The following is a 13,412-nucleotide window of genomic DNA, read 5'->3' as shown; positions in this document are numbered from 1 at the left end:
ACTGGGCCAAATTCATTCACTCATTCAACAAATTCGACACATATTTATTGTTTACTATAAGCCGGGCCCTGAGAGTATAGCGTTGACTAAGTTAACTCCTGGCCCTCATGGACTGGGAGAAGAGAGAAGAAGAAAACAGTTGTGATTTCAGGGGATGATAAATATTCTACTGGAAATAAACCAAGTTGGGCTGATGAAGAGTGCCCAATGGGACCTCTCCGGGGAGGGGATAGTTCAGCTAGAGGCAGAGCAGGAACCGGCCCTGAGATGATGATGTGCAAAGCTCTTAATTTTTGATCAAACCTCTCCCGGCGTGAATCTGTTTTAGTGATTCCTTGCCTACAACATAAGTTAAAACTTGTTCGATTGTGATAGAGGCTTTCCTTGCTGCGGCCCAAATCTACCTTCCCAACCGCTCAAGTCTAAGGAGAATCCGATCTGTCTCGGCATGTCTGGCAACAGGGGAGCACACCCTGCAAGGAGCCTGTTTGCATAAGGAATGAGAAGCCTCCGGAGAAAACTCTTTGTGATTAAAGGAGGGGCCTGCCCTGTAAGCCTGACATATAGGCTTATTCCAGTTGCTGGAGGTGGGGGTGGGGAGCCCTGGGATCCAGACAGCCTGCTTGGGACCTTTGTGTGGGAGTAACCCAGAGGGGAGACAGGCTTCCCCCTGACTTTGCCAGAATCCTGAGCAGCTTGCCCTGGAGGGCTCCCGTTGGAACAGAAGTAGCTTCCCAGAGGCACAAAGAATGGTCAGGACTTAAGGTGGTTTCAAATAAGCAAGCAGAGGCAAGAGCCAAGGAAACTGGAGTTACTCCCCGTATTGGTCAGGATCTCCATAGGAAGCACAAGGTCCCCTCCAAAGGAATGGCTGAAGGAAGGTTACAGAATGGATCTCTATAGGGATGTGGGCAGGGTGAAGGAAAACCAGTAAGCGGTTCTAGGGTTAGTGTGGGGGAAGCTGTTACCATCATAGGCCTGAAATGGAAAGGGGAAGAAGTGGTTACCGGAACCAACCAATGGACCAGAGCTGGAGCTATAGAGGGCCACAAGACAGGAGCTGTGGCCTTAGGTAAAGATGCACAGCCACCGACAAGCTGCGACCCAGAGTGGAGGGAGCACTTCCAGCTTGCTGCCAGTGACTGGCATTGGCCAAACCCAGACGGAAGCCAAAGGGCAAGGAAGTAGGGTGGCGGCAGGCCATTGAGGTCAGCCTCCTGGACACTGGGCAGGGTGTTGGAGAGCAGAAGAGAATGGGGAGGGACACAGAATGACCAGCATACGCCTTTGTCTGTAACACCCATAGGCTGACAAAGCCCAAGGAAATTGGAGGCACACTAATTTCCCCGGCTCCTCCCCATCACACACTCTCTCAGCAGCAGGGATGACTATCCCTGCACTCCCACTCAGAACACAGGGCTCAGGCTCGCACTCAGACTCGCCTTCAAATCCCAGCTCTGTCACTGTATCAGCATTACAGGTTACCACAAACCAGGGGGGTGGCTTACAACAACGGAAATGTATTCTCTCACAGTTCAGGAAGCTGAAAGTCTGAAATCAAAACATACAAGCCACTATTAGCAGCTTGGTGCATGAATAGACAAAGTGTTGAGTGGAACAGACCAACAATGTAGAAAGAAGAGCAAGTACACACTGAAATTTAGTATATGACAAAGATAGCCTTTCAGTCTGTGAAGATAAGATGAATTTTCCCTAAAGACCTTGGGACAATGGGGTAGCTTTCTGAGCTAAAATAAAATATCCACACCTCACCTTGTACACCGAAACAAATTCCTGAAAAATCAATTATTTAAATATTAAAAATGAAATCATAAAAATACTATAACAATGGGAGAATTTTTTTATTATTATATTTGGAGGAAGCAGGTCTTTCTAAGAATGACAGCAGGTCAGAAGTCATCAAAAACTTGTTTAATACATTCAGTTACATAGGGGCGCCTGGCTGGCTCAGTCGGTGGGGCATGTGACTGTTGAACCCCAGGTTGTAAGTCTGAAGAAGCAGGTTCCCGGCCTAGCAGGGAGCCCGATGTGGGACCCGATCCCAAGACCCTGGGATCATGACCTGAGCCGAAGGCAGACGCTTAACGACTGAGCCACCCAGGCGCCCCCTGAAAATAAATCTTAAAAAAAAAAATACAGGGGTGCCTGGGTGGCTCAGTTGGTAAAGCGTCTGCCTTCGGCTCAGGTCATGATCTCAGGGTCCTGGGATCGAGACCCGCATCAGCAGGGAGCCTGCTTCTCCCTCTCCCTCTGGTGCTCCCCCTGTTTGTACTCTCTCTCCATCTCTGTGTCAAATAAATAAATAAATAATCTTTAAAAATATATATATTCAGTTACATAAATACAGCATCTTTTTCCCATGGGAAAATAAACCCCATAAGCAGAGTCAAAAGATAAATGAAAAGCCGAGGAAACTGATTTGCCAATTATATCACAGACCAAGAGCTGATTTCCTTGATATTTAAACAGCTTTTACAAATCAGTAAGAAACAGACTAACTCGGGGCCCCTGGGTGGCTCAGTCGGTTAAGCGGTGACTTCGGCTCAGGTCATGATCCTGGGGTCCTGGAATCGAGCCCCACGTCTGGCTCCCTTCTCAGCGGAGAGCCTGCTTCTCCCTCTCCCTCTGCCTGCCACTCTGCCTACTTGTGGGCTCTCTCTAGCTCTCTGTCAAATAAATAAATAAAATCTTAAAAAAAAAAAAGAAACAGACTAACTCAATAGAAAAATGGACAAAGGATATAAACACTCCCCAAAGGAGGAGATATAAGTCGTTCTTAAACATATGGAAAAAAATGTTCCCTTTCATTCGCAATAAGAGAAATGCAAATCAAAACTATGGCAAGATTTTTCATCTACAAAGTGGCAAAAATGAGCAATGCTTGCTAACACACTGTTGACCATGCTCCGACCCTGCTAGCAGGTCCTCACAACCTCCAAGGACAGCAATTAGCAGTGTCAATTAAATTTTAATTGGATATACTCTGGAGCCCAGCGATCACACTCTAAGAATGTATTTTACAAATATATTCTCACACGCGCTTAAAAAAATTCTTCGCAGCATTGTTTGCCGTGGCAAAATATGGTTGTCCATTCATGCAGTGGGATGCTATCATTCAAAAAAAGTAGGGGGTAGAACTGTCCTAATATGGAACTAGGTCCAAGACCTATAAAAGTGAACTTTGTAAAGCCTAGTGCAAGAGCAGGAGGGCTGTGGGGAACCACCCAGTTGCTGATTGATTGCCCCAGCGCACCAGCCAGCACCCACCAGAGGCGCATGTACTGTGTGCTAAGGAAGCTGAGGCTGAAGGGGGTCCCCCGGAGCACAGGCCCCTGTCGCGTGTGCACGCAATCTTATGTTTTTGTGAAATGTGCGAAAGATATTTTAACCCCAGTGTGTAAGACTACTGTGTCTTTCCCTTCAGGCTTCCCTCTGTCACACTTCCCCTTGAGTCAGGTGACGTTGGAAGAGCCAAGAGCAGTTTTGGGATCCAGCAAAAGGAAGGTGGGTTGGAGATACATTAATTATAAGGTTAGTGGGATAGATTTATGTGCCTGTGGTAACTTCCACACAGAGTTAAGTTATTGCTTGCCATCCCTGTGCTGAAATGGCTTTCAGAAATATGCCATTTGCCTGACCTGGGATGGCCACACAAAGATATAACTCATACAGACTCACAACAGGCAGTTAATAAGTTTTTTTTATTTAAAAAAAATTTTTTGGTCGGGGGGCGCCTGGGTGGCTCAGTCAGTTGGGCATCTGCCTTCGGCTCAGGTCATGATCTCAGGGTCCTGGGATCAAGTCCCACATCGGGCTCCCGGCTCAGCTGGAAGCCTGCTTCTCCCTCTCCCACTCCTCCCTCTCTCACTGTGTGTGTCTCTCTCTCTGTCAAAAAAAAAAAAACTTAAAAGTCTGAAGTTCAGGGGCGCCTGGGTGGCTCAGTCAGTTAGGCGTCTGCCTTCAGCTCAGGTCCTCAGGTCATGATCTCAGGGTCCTGGGATCGAGCCCTGCTTCGGTCTCCCTGCTCAGTGGAGTCTGCTTCTCCCTTTCCCTCTGCCGCTCCCCTGCTTGTGCTCTCCCACGCACTCTCTCTGTCAAATAAATAAATAAAGTCTTTAAAAAAAAAAAAAGTCCGGGGGTGCCTGGGTGGCTCAGTCGTTAAGCATTAAGCGTCTGCCTCTGCCTTCGGCTCAGGTCATGGTCCCAGGGTCCTGGAACCGAGCCCCGCATCAGGTTCCCTGCTTGGCAGGAAGCCTGCTTCTCCCTCTCCCACTCCCCCTGCTTGTGTTCCCTCTCTCACTGTGTCTCTCTCTGTCAAATAAATAAATAAAATCTTGGAAAAAAAGAAAGTCTGAAGTTCAATCTCTGGGCTGTCTGGCTACCTCATTCGAAGGGAGTCCTTGATGTTTCCTTTTTTTTTTTTTTTTTTAAGATTTTACTTATTTGAAAGAGGGAGAGAGAGAGAGTGCGAACAGGGGGAGGAACAGAGAGACAAGCAGGCTCCCTGCAGAGTGGGGAGCCCAACACAGGGCTCGATCCCAGGACCCCGAGATCACGACCTGAGCCCAAGTCAGACACTCAACCGACTGAGCCACCCAGGTGTCCCTTTGGATGTTTACTTTTAATCTGATTTCACCCATGTGATAAGGAATCTGGGGCAGGATGGTGGGAAAGATCACTGGACCTGGAGTTGGGAGCTAGCCTTCCAATCTCTAGACATTACTTAAGCCCTCTGTGCCTCCGTTTCCTCAGCCACGAAACAAGGATAATAGGATTGTTGGGAGAGGATTAAATGAGATGAGCTATGTAAAGGGCTTGATGAGGTGCTGGGAGCAGAGTGAGCACCCCAGTTACCTATTTCTGTCGTGGCTATTCTCAGTGAACATCTCCGAGCCTTAGTTTGGGATTGCAGCAAACTTGGAGTTAAAACACAGAAAGCACTCCCCTAATATGCATCACAAAATGGCAGCTTTTATTATTCACTGCACAAGGAGGCACAAGGAGTTTATAAATATAAACACTGGCTCTGCTCTTTAGGACCTTACAATCTGGCAGGGGAAACAGGGAAATCTCCCTAAAAATACAGTTAACGAGGCAAATCTATGATTACCGAGCGCCAAACAACTGACGATTCTGAGAAGTGGGAGCCAATCTGTGAAAACGCACAAGAGGATCGGATGTGAAGTTCACATGGGCACAGGGCACTGTTTTTCCGACCTTTCTCCTCCCGCCTGCCCACCCTACCTTCCACTTGGTTACTGCTGCCCCCTGGTGTCAGGCACCCTCCCAGCACTCCTGGGTGACAATCCGGACACCGTTCAGCCCCGGGGCAGTCTGGAGGGACAGGAGGCCACCTACCCACGGCACAGCCGGGCAGGACTTGAAGCTGAGCTGGGTCCCACTGGGAAGAAAGGAGGTCTCTCTTCTTCAGATTCTCCAGCCTGGACAAGGACACAAACAGCAACTGCCTAGGTGGAGGAAAGGGAAAAACTGAGAATTATTGTCCCGTGGCAAGTGAAAGGCCTGTGACACATCGGGATGGAGACAGGGTCTGAGTGTTCCACATACATGGGCTGCATCTCCAAAGGTTACGGAATCACAAAGCTTTAGATTACACGGCCCCTCCCTCTCCTAGAGCTTCAGCTTTTCCCTCCCTTCCTGGCATCAATATATAAATATGTGCGTGTGTTTCCTCAAAAAGAAAATTGAAATCTCAATCCCTTTCAAGATTTGTGGTTAGATCTTTTGTAGAAAGTTGCCCAGTTTAGGTTACACTGAGGTTATGGGGTTTGGGAAAGAATATCACAGAGGTGATGTGTGCTTCTCAATGCATTGTATCAGGGACATCTGATATCAACATGAATTATTGCTGATGATGTTAACATTGACTGCTTGGTTTAAGGTGGTGTTTGCTTGGTTTCTCTACTGTAAAGTTGCTCTTTTTCCCTTTCCGTACTCTATGTGTTAGAACAAGTTGCTAAGTCCATACCACGTTCAAAGTCAGAGGAATTAAGTAAGCTATACCTCGTAGAGCAAGGGGTATCAAAGAATTTGGGATTGTATTTTAAAACCCTCACAGTAATTAGTATATTTAGGAACAGATATTTTGAGGTCTGCAAATATCCTGTTCTACCTTAAAGTTTTACCTACTGATTTTAGCATTCATCAATGGATCTTGCCTGTAGCAATTATTAATGTGATGGTCTAATGGTGATTTTCTATTTCACTTATTCCTTCTACAGTTATTAATTGGAATTCTTCTTTAAAGGAAACTTGTCCCTTCTCCCTCAGTGAGTTATTTATTCAACCATTTATTTATGTCAGTATGGATTTACAGAGATTTATTTTATTCTTTGTGTTATAATCTAATATCACTGTTATTTATTACATTGCTCAAATTGTTTCAGCCTTGGCTATTAGGACATCTTTTGAGTTGGCTCCTGCATCCTTTTGATATCTGCCCCCACTCCCCTGCTTATTTTTTAGCCCTAACTTTCTAGAAATTCAAGTTGCTCCAGGTTTATCTTGCATTAGAATTAGTCATTTTTCCAAGGAACACTGGTTCTTTTTATTGAGGAATGGTGTTTAGAAATCAACATCTGGATGTTAGATGTGCTCATTGTTAATGTGGTGCCCCTTCTTTTAGGACTTCTTAGCTGACAAAACTAGCAAATATATGTATGTATATTAGCTCGCATATACATACTATTTATATTATTTGTATGTCTGTATATATAATATATATTATATATCACACAGATATATAATATAATATATAATATATATTATATTTTATATAAAATATTATACAGATATATAATATAATAAATATTATATATATAATGCAGATATCTGTAGCTTATGAATCTATATAGAGTGATATCTACCTACATAGATCTATCACATATATTCTATAATTCTATGTGTATATGTATATAAAACAAGCATGAGTTCATGCTGGTATCTCCAACTCAAATCCAGCCCCACAAGGTTTATTCTAGGCTTTCTCCCCAACCAACCCCTCTTTCTCTGACAGTAAAAACCTTATGTCCCATTAGCTACAATTTATCTACTTATTTGTTCAAAACTAATATACATGTTAAATCATTTCAGAATTGTCAATCTGTGACAAATTTACCGACTATAATGTTTATATATGATTCCTTCTTTTTTTTTTTTTTTAATGTATGGTTCCTTTTGTCTGTAGCCTTACAGTATCCAGTCAAAACAGTGTTTTCCGAATTTACTTATTTTAGCTTTTCCCCCACCCCAACCCCCACTACCTTTTTCATATATATTTGTAATATAGTTAAATTCATATGTTACATCCTGGGACTGAATGATTTTTTTTGTTTGTTTGTATACAATTAACTTTGGTCTTTGTAGAGTTCTATGGATTTTGATAATGGTATAGTCATGTATTCACCACCATACTATACAGAACAGTTCCATCGCATTAAAAATTCCTGTGTGCTGTCACTTTAGAGTCAACCATTCCTTGTTCTCTAATCATTTCCCCTGGCTACCACTGATCTGTTTTCTTTCCCTATCCTTTTGCCTCTTCCAGAATGTCAAGCCTAGGTCAGGAGCCCCAGCTTCCATGGTATTATGAGTGTCCCCTGTCTTGGCATTAAACATTCTGTAGTCACACTTCTCACTTACTCTTCTGTGTCCCTGTGAAGCAGTATTTCCCAAATTGTCTCAAGCAGCTGTTGAGTGAGTGAGGTGTCACTAGAACGTGAGCCCCACAAGGATAGAGATGTGTCTGTTGTGTTTGAAGTTGTGTCCTTGGTGTCTAGAACAGTGCCTGGCATACAACAGGCACCAGGAAATATTTGCTGAATGAATGAATACATGAAGATTCATATTTGTGGTACCAGCCTCCCAGATGGTCCATATGACCCTCACTTCCTGCTGTTCCCACAGGAAATCAGGGCTAGTCTGTGTAACTAACAGAGTATAACAGAGTCTGTGTAACTAAAGAGTATAAAAGCTGCATATACTCTATTTGGTCCTCTATAACAGAGGACCAAAGCTAGCTTATAAAGTTTCCGCCTTGGCTTCTTGGATTGCTAATGCTGGGGAAAGCCAGCTGCCATGTCATGAGAACACTCAAGCAGCCCTGTAGAGAGGCCCATGAAATGAAGAACTGAGACCTTCCACCAATAGCCAGCATCAACTTTCCAGCCTAACTGAACCACCTCAAAAATGCATCCTCCCATTTCAACAAAGCCTTCAGATGACTGCAGCCTCAGGAAAGACTCCAAGCCAAAACTTCTCAGCCAAACCACTCCCAAATCTCTGACCTTGGAAACTGTGAAAGATAATTTTTTATTGTTGTTTTAAGCCACTAAGTTTTGGGATAATATGTAATATAGGAACAGATAACTAATAGTGTATTGTCCTAAATAAAAGAGCTTCATGACCAAGTACATTTAGGTAACATTGGATTATACAGCTAAAGGGATTTATTTACTGGAGGAATCTTCAGAGCTTTTAATATGCTAAATGCTCATTGAGAATGCCCCTTCTCATTTAACTGTTTACTTCTTGTTCATCATGTTACCTTTCCAGTTTAGAAATGTAGTTGTAAGTAAATCTACAATCTCCCAGCATCCCAAGTAAAAGGGAGATTGTCCAAGAACAGCAGGAAAAGGAGAATCTCCTGAGGAATGAGGGAGTTGGCCTTAAAATTCCTACTCTTCACTCATTCAAGTAGCTACTTCAAAATCACCTTTCATTTGGGAATCCCACGCCTCATGGCTACATCCGCCAAGCTGGCATCAAAAGACAATGCTCTTCCTTACGCTGCATGGGTCCAAACATGGACACCCTTGCTTAACTTGCCATAACACCACTGAGATCAGAAAGACTGACAAAACTTTACATGAAATTCAGTGTGCTAGATTGAATTGGTCGTCAAAAGAGATATGTTCCAGTCCTAACCTCTGGTACTTTTGAATGTTACCTTATTTGGAAATAGGGTCTTTGCAGATGTATTCAAGTTAAGATACAGTCATACTGGATTAGGTAACTGGTGTCTTTATAAGAGAAATTTAAACACAGAGGAGACACAGGGAAGAATTACATGTAATGACAGAGGCAGAGACTGGAATGATGTTTCTACAAGCCAAGGAATACCAAAGACTGCCAACAACCATGAGAAGCTAGGAGAAAGGACTAGAACAGATTCTCCCTCAGAGACTCCAGAAGAACGAACTCTGCCAACAACTTGATTTCAGACTTCTGGCCTCTTGAATTATGAGAGAATAAATTTCTATTGTTTTAAGCCCCCTAGTTCGTGGTGCTGTGTTACAGCAGCCCTAGGAAACTAAAACATTAAAGAAAGCTAAAAGGAGGGACACCTGGCTGGCTCAGTAGGAAGAGGATGTGACTTTTGATCTCGGGGCTGTGAGTTCGAGCCCCATGTTGGGTGTAGAGATTACTTAATTAAATAAATAAATATTTAAAAGAAAGAAAGAAAGAAAAGAAAGAGGGGTGTCTGGGTGGCTCAGTCGGTTAGGCATCTGGCTCAGGTCATGATCTCAGAGTCGTGAGATAGAGCCCTGCAACCCACGCCGGGCATGGAGCCTGCTGGGATTCTCACTCTCCCTCTCCCTCTGCCCCTCCCCCTCCTGCCCCATCTGCCCCCCACCCCACCCCCACCCCCACCCCCACTCACACCCATGCATCCTCTACACCAGCCCTCACTCTCTCTCTAAAAAAAAAAAGAGAGAGAGAGAGAAAGAAAGGAAGAAAAATAATCTTCAGAAAAAAAGAGCTAAAAAGAATTACTCAGAGGAACATAAAATGTCGTGCTACCTACTCACGGAAAGGCCACCTTGCCCAACCTTGGCTCCCTGACTTACTGCCCGGCCAGGATCCTGCCCCACTGTGGTAGAGGCCACTTGGATGCACTCAAGTCTAACTAGATCCCTCAGGGTTCAGGCCTAAGAGAGAAAAACATAGAGCGATGCTCCTTCTAACATTACGCAAGGTCTGAGTGATAAATCCACATTTCCTGACCCTGGATGCTCTTCATCCAGGACAACTGACATTGTGAATATCCATTCCTTTCAGGGAATGTCTTGTCCACACCCCCTCCCCCACCCCCAAAAGGGACGGATTCAATAGATTCTCTCAAAACATAGTCATCTACCGTTACTATAAGAGATACACAAACAATGGGAAAAGATAGGTTCAGTGAGCTTTCTGAAAGATCCCGAAGCCCCCAGTACTTCCCCACCATTACACATTGTTCTGTAACTGCCTATTATAAACTTTGAGTTCCGTGAGAGAAGGAAGCATGTTTGTCTCACTTATAGCTTTATCCCCAGTAGCTATCCCAGAGGCTGCTGCATAGTAGGACCGCGATAAACATTTATAGATGAGGCAGCTAGAGCCCAGTTAGCTCTGGGACGTGCTAGAGATCACACAGAGAGTTGATGGTTGAGTTAGCGCTCGAGCCCAGGAACTTTTCTGTTCCCTGACCCCCCACCTTAGCTGAACCTATTTAGCTAAGCTAATCAGTAAGTAAAGACCAAACTTCTCTTGCCTAAACTACTGCAAAACCCTTTCTGATCTCCCTACCACTATTTCTCCATACAGTTTCTATTTTTTGTTTCTTTGTTTGTTTGTTTGTTTAGATTTTATTTATTTATTTGACAGAGAGAGACAGCGAGAGCGGGAACACAAGCAAGGGGAGTGGGAGAGGGAGAAGCAGGCTTCCCGCGGAGCAGGGAGCCCAATGCGGGGCTCGATCCCTGGACCCCAGGATCATGACCCGAGCCGAAGGCAGATGCTTAACAACTGAGCCACCCAGGCGCCCCACTCCATACAGTTTCTAAACCTTAAATCGTGCATGCATGTGCACACACACACACATCCACACCTGTAGACCCTCTGACCAAATCAGTCTTTCGCGTGACTGATTAAAGCATCCCAAGTCTGATTCTTTCCCACCAGTGTGGTCTTGACCTCATGTTTTCACCCTCAGGCATGACCCCTCTCATGCCTATCTTGTTTATCCAGAAAACTCCCCCTCCTCCTTGAAGATGGAGCTCAAAATCACCTGCTTTGTAAAATGTTCTTTGACCCTTCCTCTCAAGCTCAGCTCCCAGTGTTTCCATAGCAACAGACCGTTTCTGCCTCTTGGACAGCTCACATAAAATCACCTCACCCCTGCCACCAGGGAGGAAGGTCTCTGGTGACTGGTTTATCTGTTCCTCCACAGCAAGGCCCCAATGTGATGCCCATGGCCCTCGTGCCTAGCTCAGGGCTTGGCACACAGTAGGGGCCCTGGGGGACTTTGTGGGGAGTTGGCTAAGTGAGGAATGAGACACCGAGGCCACTAAAACGAGCTCCCAAAAAGCAGCCGAATCCCTCTGCCCTTCCCACATCTGGAATTTCCAGGAAGTGCCATTTTTTTCTGCAACCTTCTTCAAGCAACTGAGATTATCTAAGCAGCAAGACAGAGCCAGGTGAGGGGAGAGATGGGTCGCAATGTCAAGAATGTGAGTGCCCTTCCCCTCTCCTAAGAACACTGTTCCAGGTGAGCCTCACCCAGGACAGCCCAGGCAAGATCTGTGAGAAGGGGGCAGGGAGCTATTTTAGAGTCTGGAGTGGGAAGTATCACACAAATGACTCTAGGTCTCAAGCATTCTTGTGTTGAATAATTACCTAGGGCACTCTTTCAAATGCAGATACCAGGGTACCTGGGTGATGCAGTCCCTTAAGCATCCGACTCTTGATTTCAGCTCAGGTCATGGAATCAGCCCAGAGTCAGGCTCTGTGCTCAGCGTGGAGTCTGCTTGTCCCTGTCCCTCTGCTCCTCTCTCTCTCTCTCAAATAAATATATAAATAAAATGTTTTTAAAAATGCAGATACCTGGGTCCTGCCCCCATAGTCTATAATTGAGTAGGTCAAGGGTTGCCTAGGAATCTACATTAAAAACTAAAACAGGGGCACCTGGCTGGCTCAGTAAGAGCTTGCAACTCTTGATCTCAGGGATGCGGGTTTGAGCCCCACGTTGGGTGTAGAGATTACTTAAAAATAAAATCTTCAGGGGCTCCTGGGTGGCATCAGTTAAGTGGCTGCCTTGGGCTTGGGTCATAATCTCAGGGTCCTAGGATCGAGCCCTGTGTTGGACTTCCTGCTCAGTGGAGAGTCTGCTTCTTCCTCTCTCTCTGATGCTCCCCTTGTTGTGCTCTCTCACTCATGCTCTCTCTCTCTCAAATAAATAAAAATTAAATCTTAAAAAATAAATAAATAAAATAAAATCTTTAAAAAACAACAACAAGAAACAAAACCAAAAAACTGTCCCCATTGATTCAAATGCAAGAAATCCGCAGACCACACTTTGAGAAACCCGGGCCAAGAAAGTCTTTTCTGGCACCAGCTGAAGATCTGGCCTTCTCCTCTCTCTCTCTCTCAACTCCAGCCTCAGGGACCTAGATGTCTGTAGGGATCCTGGGAAGAGACAATGACCCTGGGAGGCTGACCCACGGCAGGATTCCAATAGGAAGAGAGGTTAAGCCTATAAAGTGTGGGCCCAGGGGGCAGAAAAAGCCCTGGCAGAGCAAGTCACAGAGAGGCAGATGTCAGCTCGACCCCAGGAAGACTTTCATGGCAGATCTATTGGATCACTCCCAGCTTAAGGCCTGCCATCTAGAAGGGAAGCTCCCACTATCCTTGGATAACTCTAAATTCCCTGGTGTGGCTACAAGGCCCCTCAGAATCCAGCCCCTGCTTATTTCTCCAATCCTTCACAGTCCCCCATTTCCAGAACTTAGCCTGCACCCCACCCCCACCAAACAGAACCTCTCCGGCTCCTCCAAGAATGCCAAGCCCTCGACCTGTTAGCCTTCCTTGTTTGCCTCTCTCCTCCAGGATTTGGCCCGTTCTGGTAGCTCTGCCTAACCTGCCCGGCCCCTAATTCTGTCATCTTTAAGTTAGTTCCCTCTAACCCCACAGCTGGATGACAGGTTCCTGATCTCTGCTCCTTTTATACCCCATATTAAAATTATTCACTGCCCCCCCCCCCCAAGACCTGACATACTATCTGTACAAAAATTATTTACTGGGCGCCTGGGTGGCTCAGTGCCCAACTCTTGATTTTGGCTCAGGTTACGATCTCGGGGTTGTGAGATGGAGCCCCATGTCAGGCTCCGCATTTAGTGGGAGTCTGCTTGAGATTCTCTCTCTCCCTCTCCCTCTGCCCCTCCCCCTGCTTACACTCTAAATAAATAAAATCTTTTTATTTTTAAAGAAATATTTACTGAGTTGAACTGTTCGATTTTTTTTTTTTTTTTAAGAGACTGACTGCCCTGAGGGTTATCTTTAAAAAAGAAGCCAAAGCCCAGTGAGCTGATCATTTGATGTCAGTTTGGTTC

The sequence above is a fragment of the Phoca vitulina genome, unplaced genomic scaffold, assembly GCF_004348235.1.
Source record: "Phoca vitulina isolate PV1807 unplaced genomic scaffold, GSC_HSeal_1.0 scaffold7, whole genome shotgun sequence".
NCBI lineage: Eukaryota > Metazoa > Chordata > Mammalia > Carnivora > Phocidae > Phoca > Phoca vitulina.
This window is presented reverse-complemented; position numbering follows the sequence as displayed.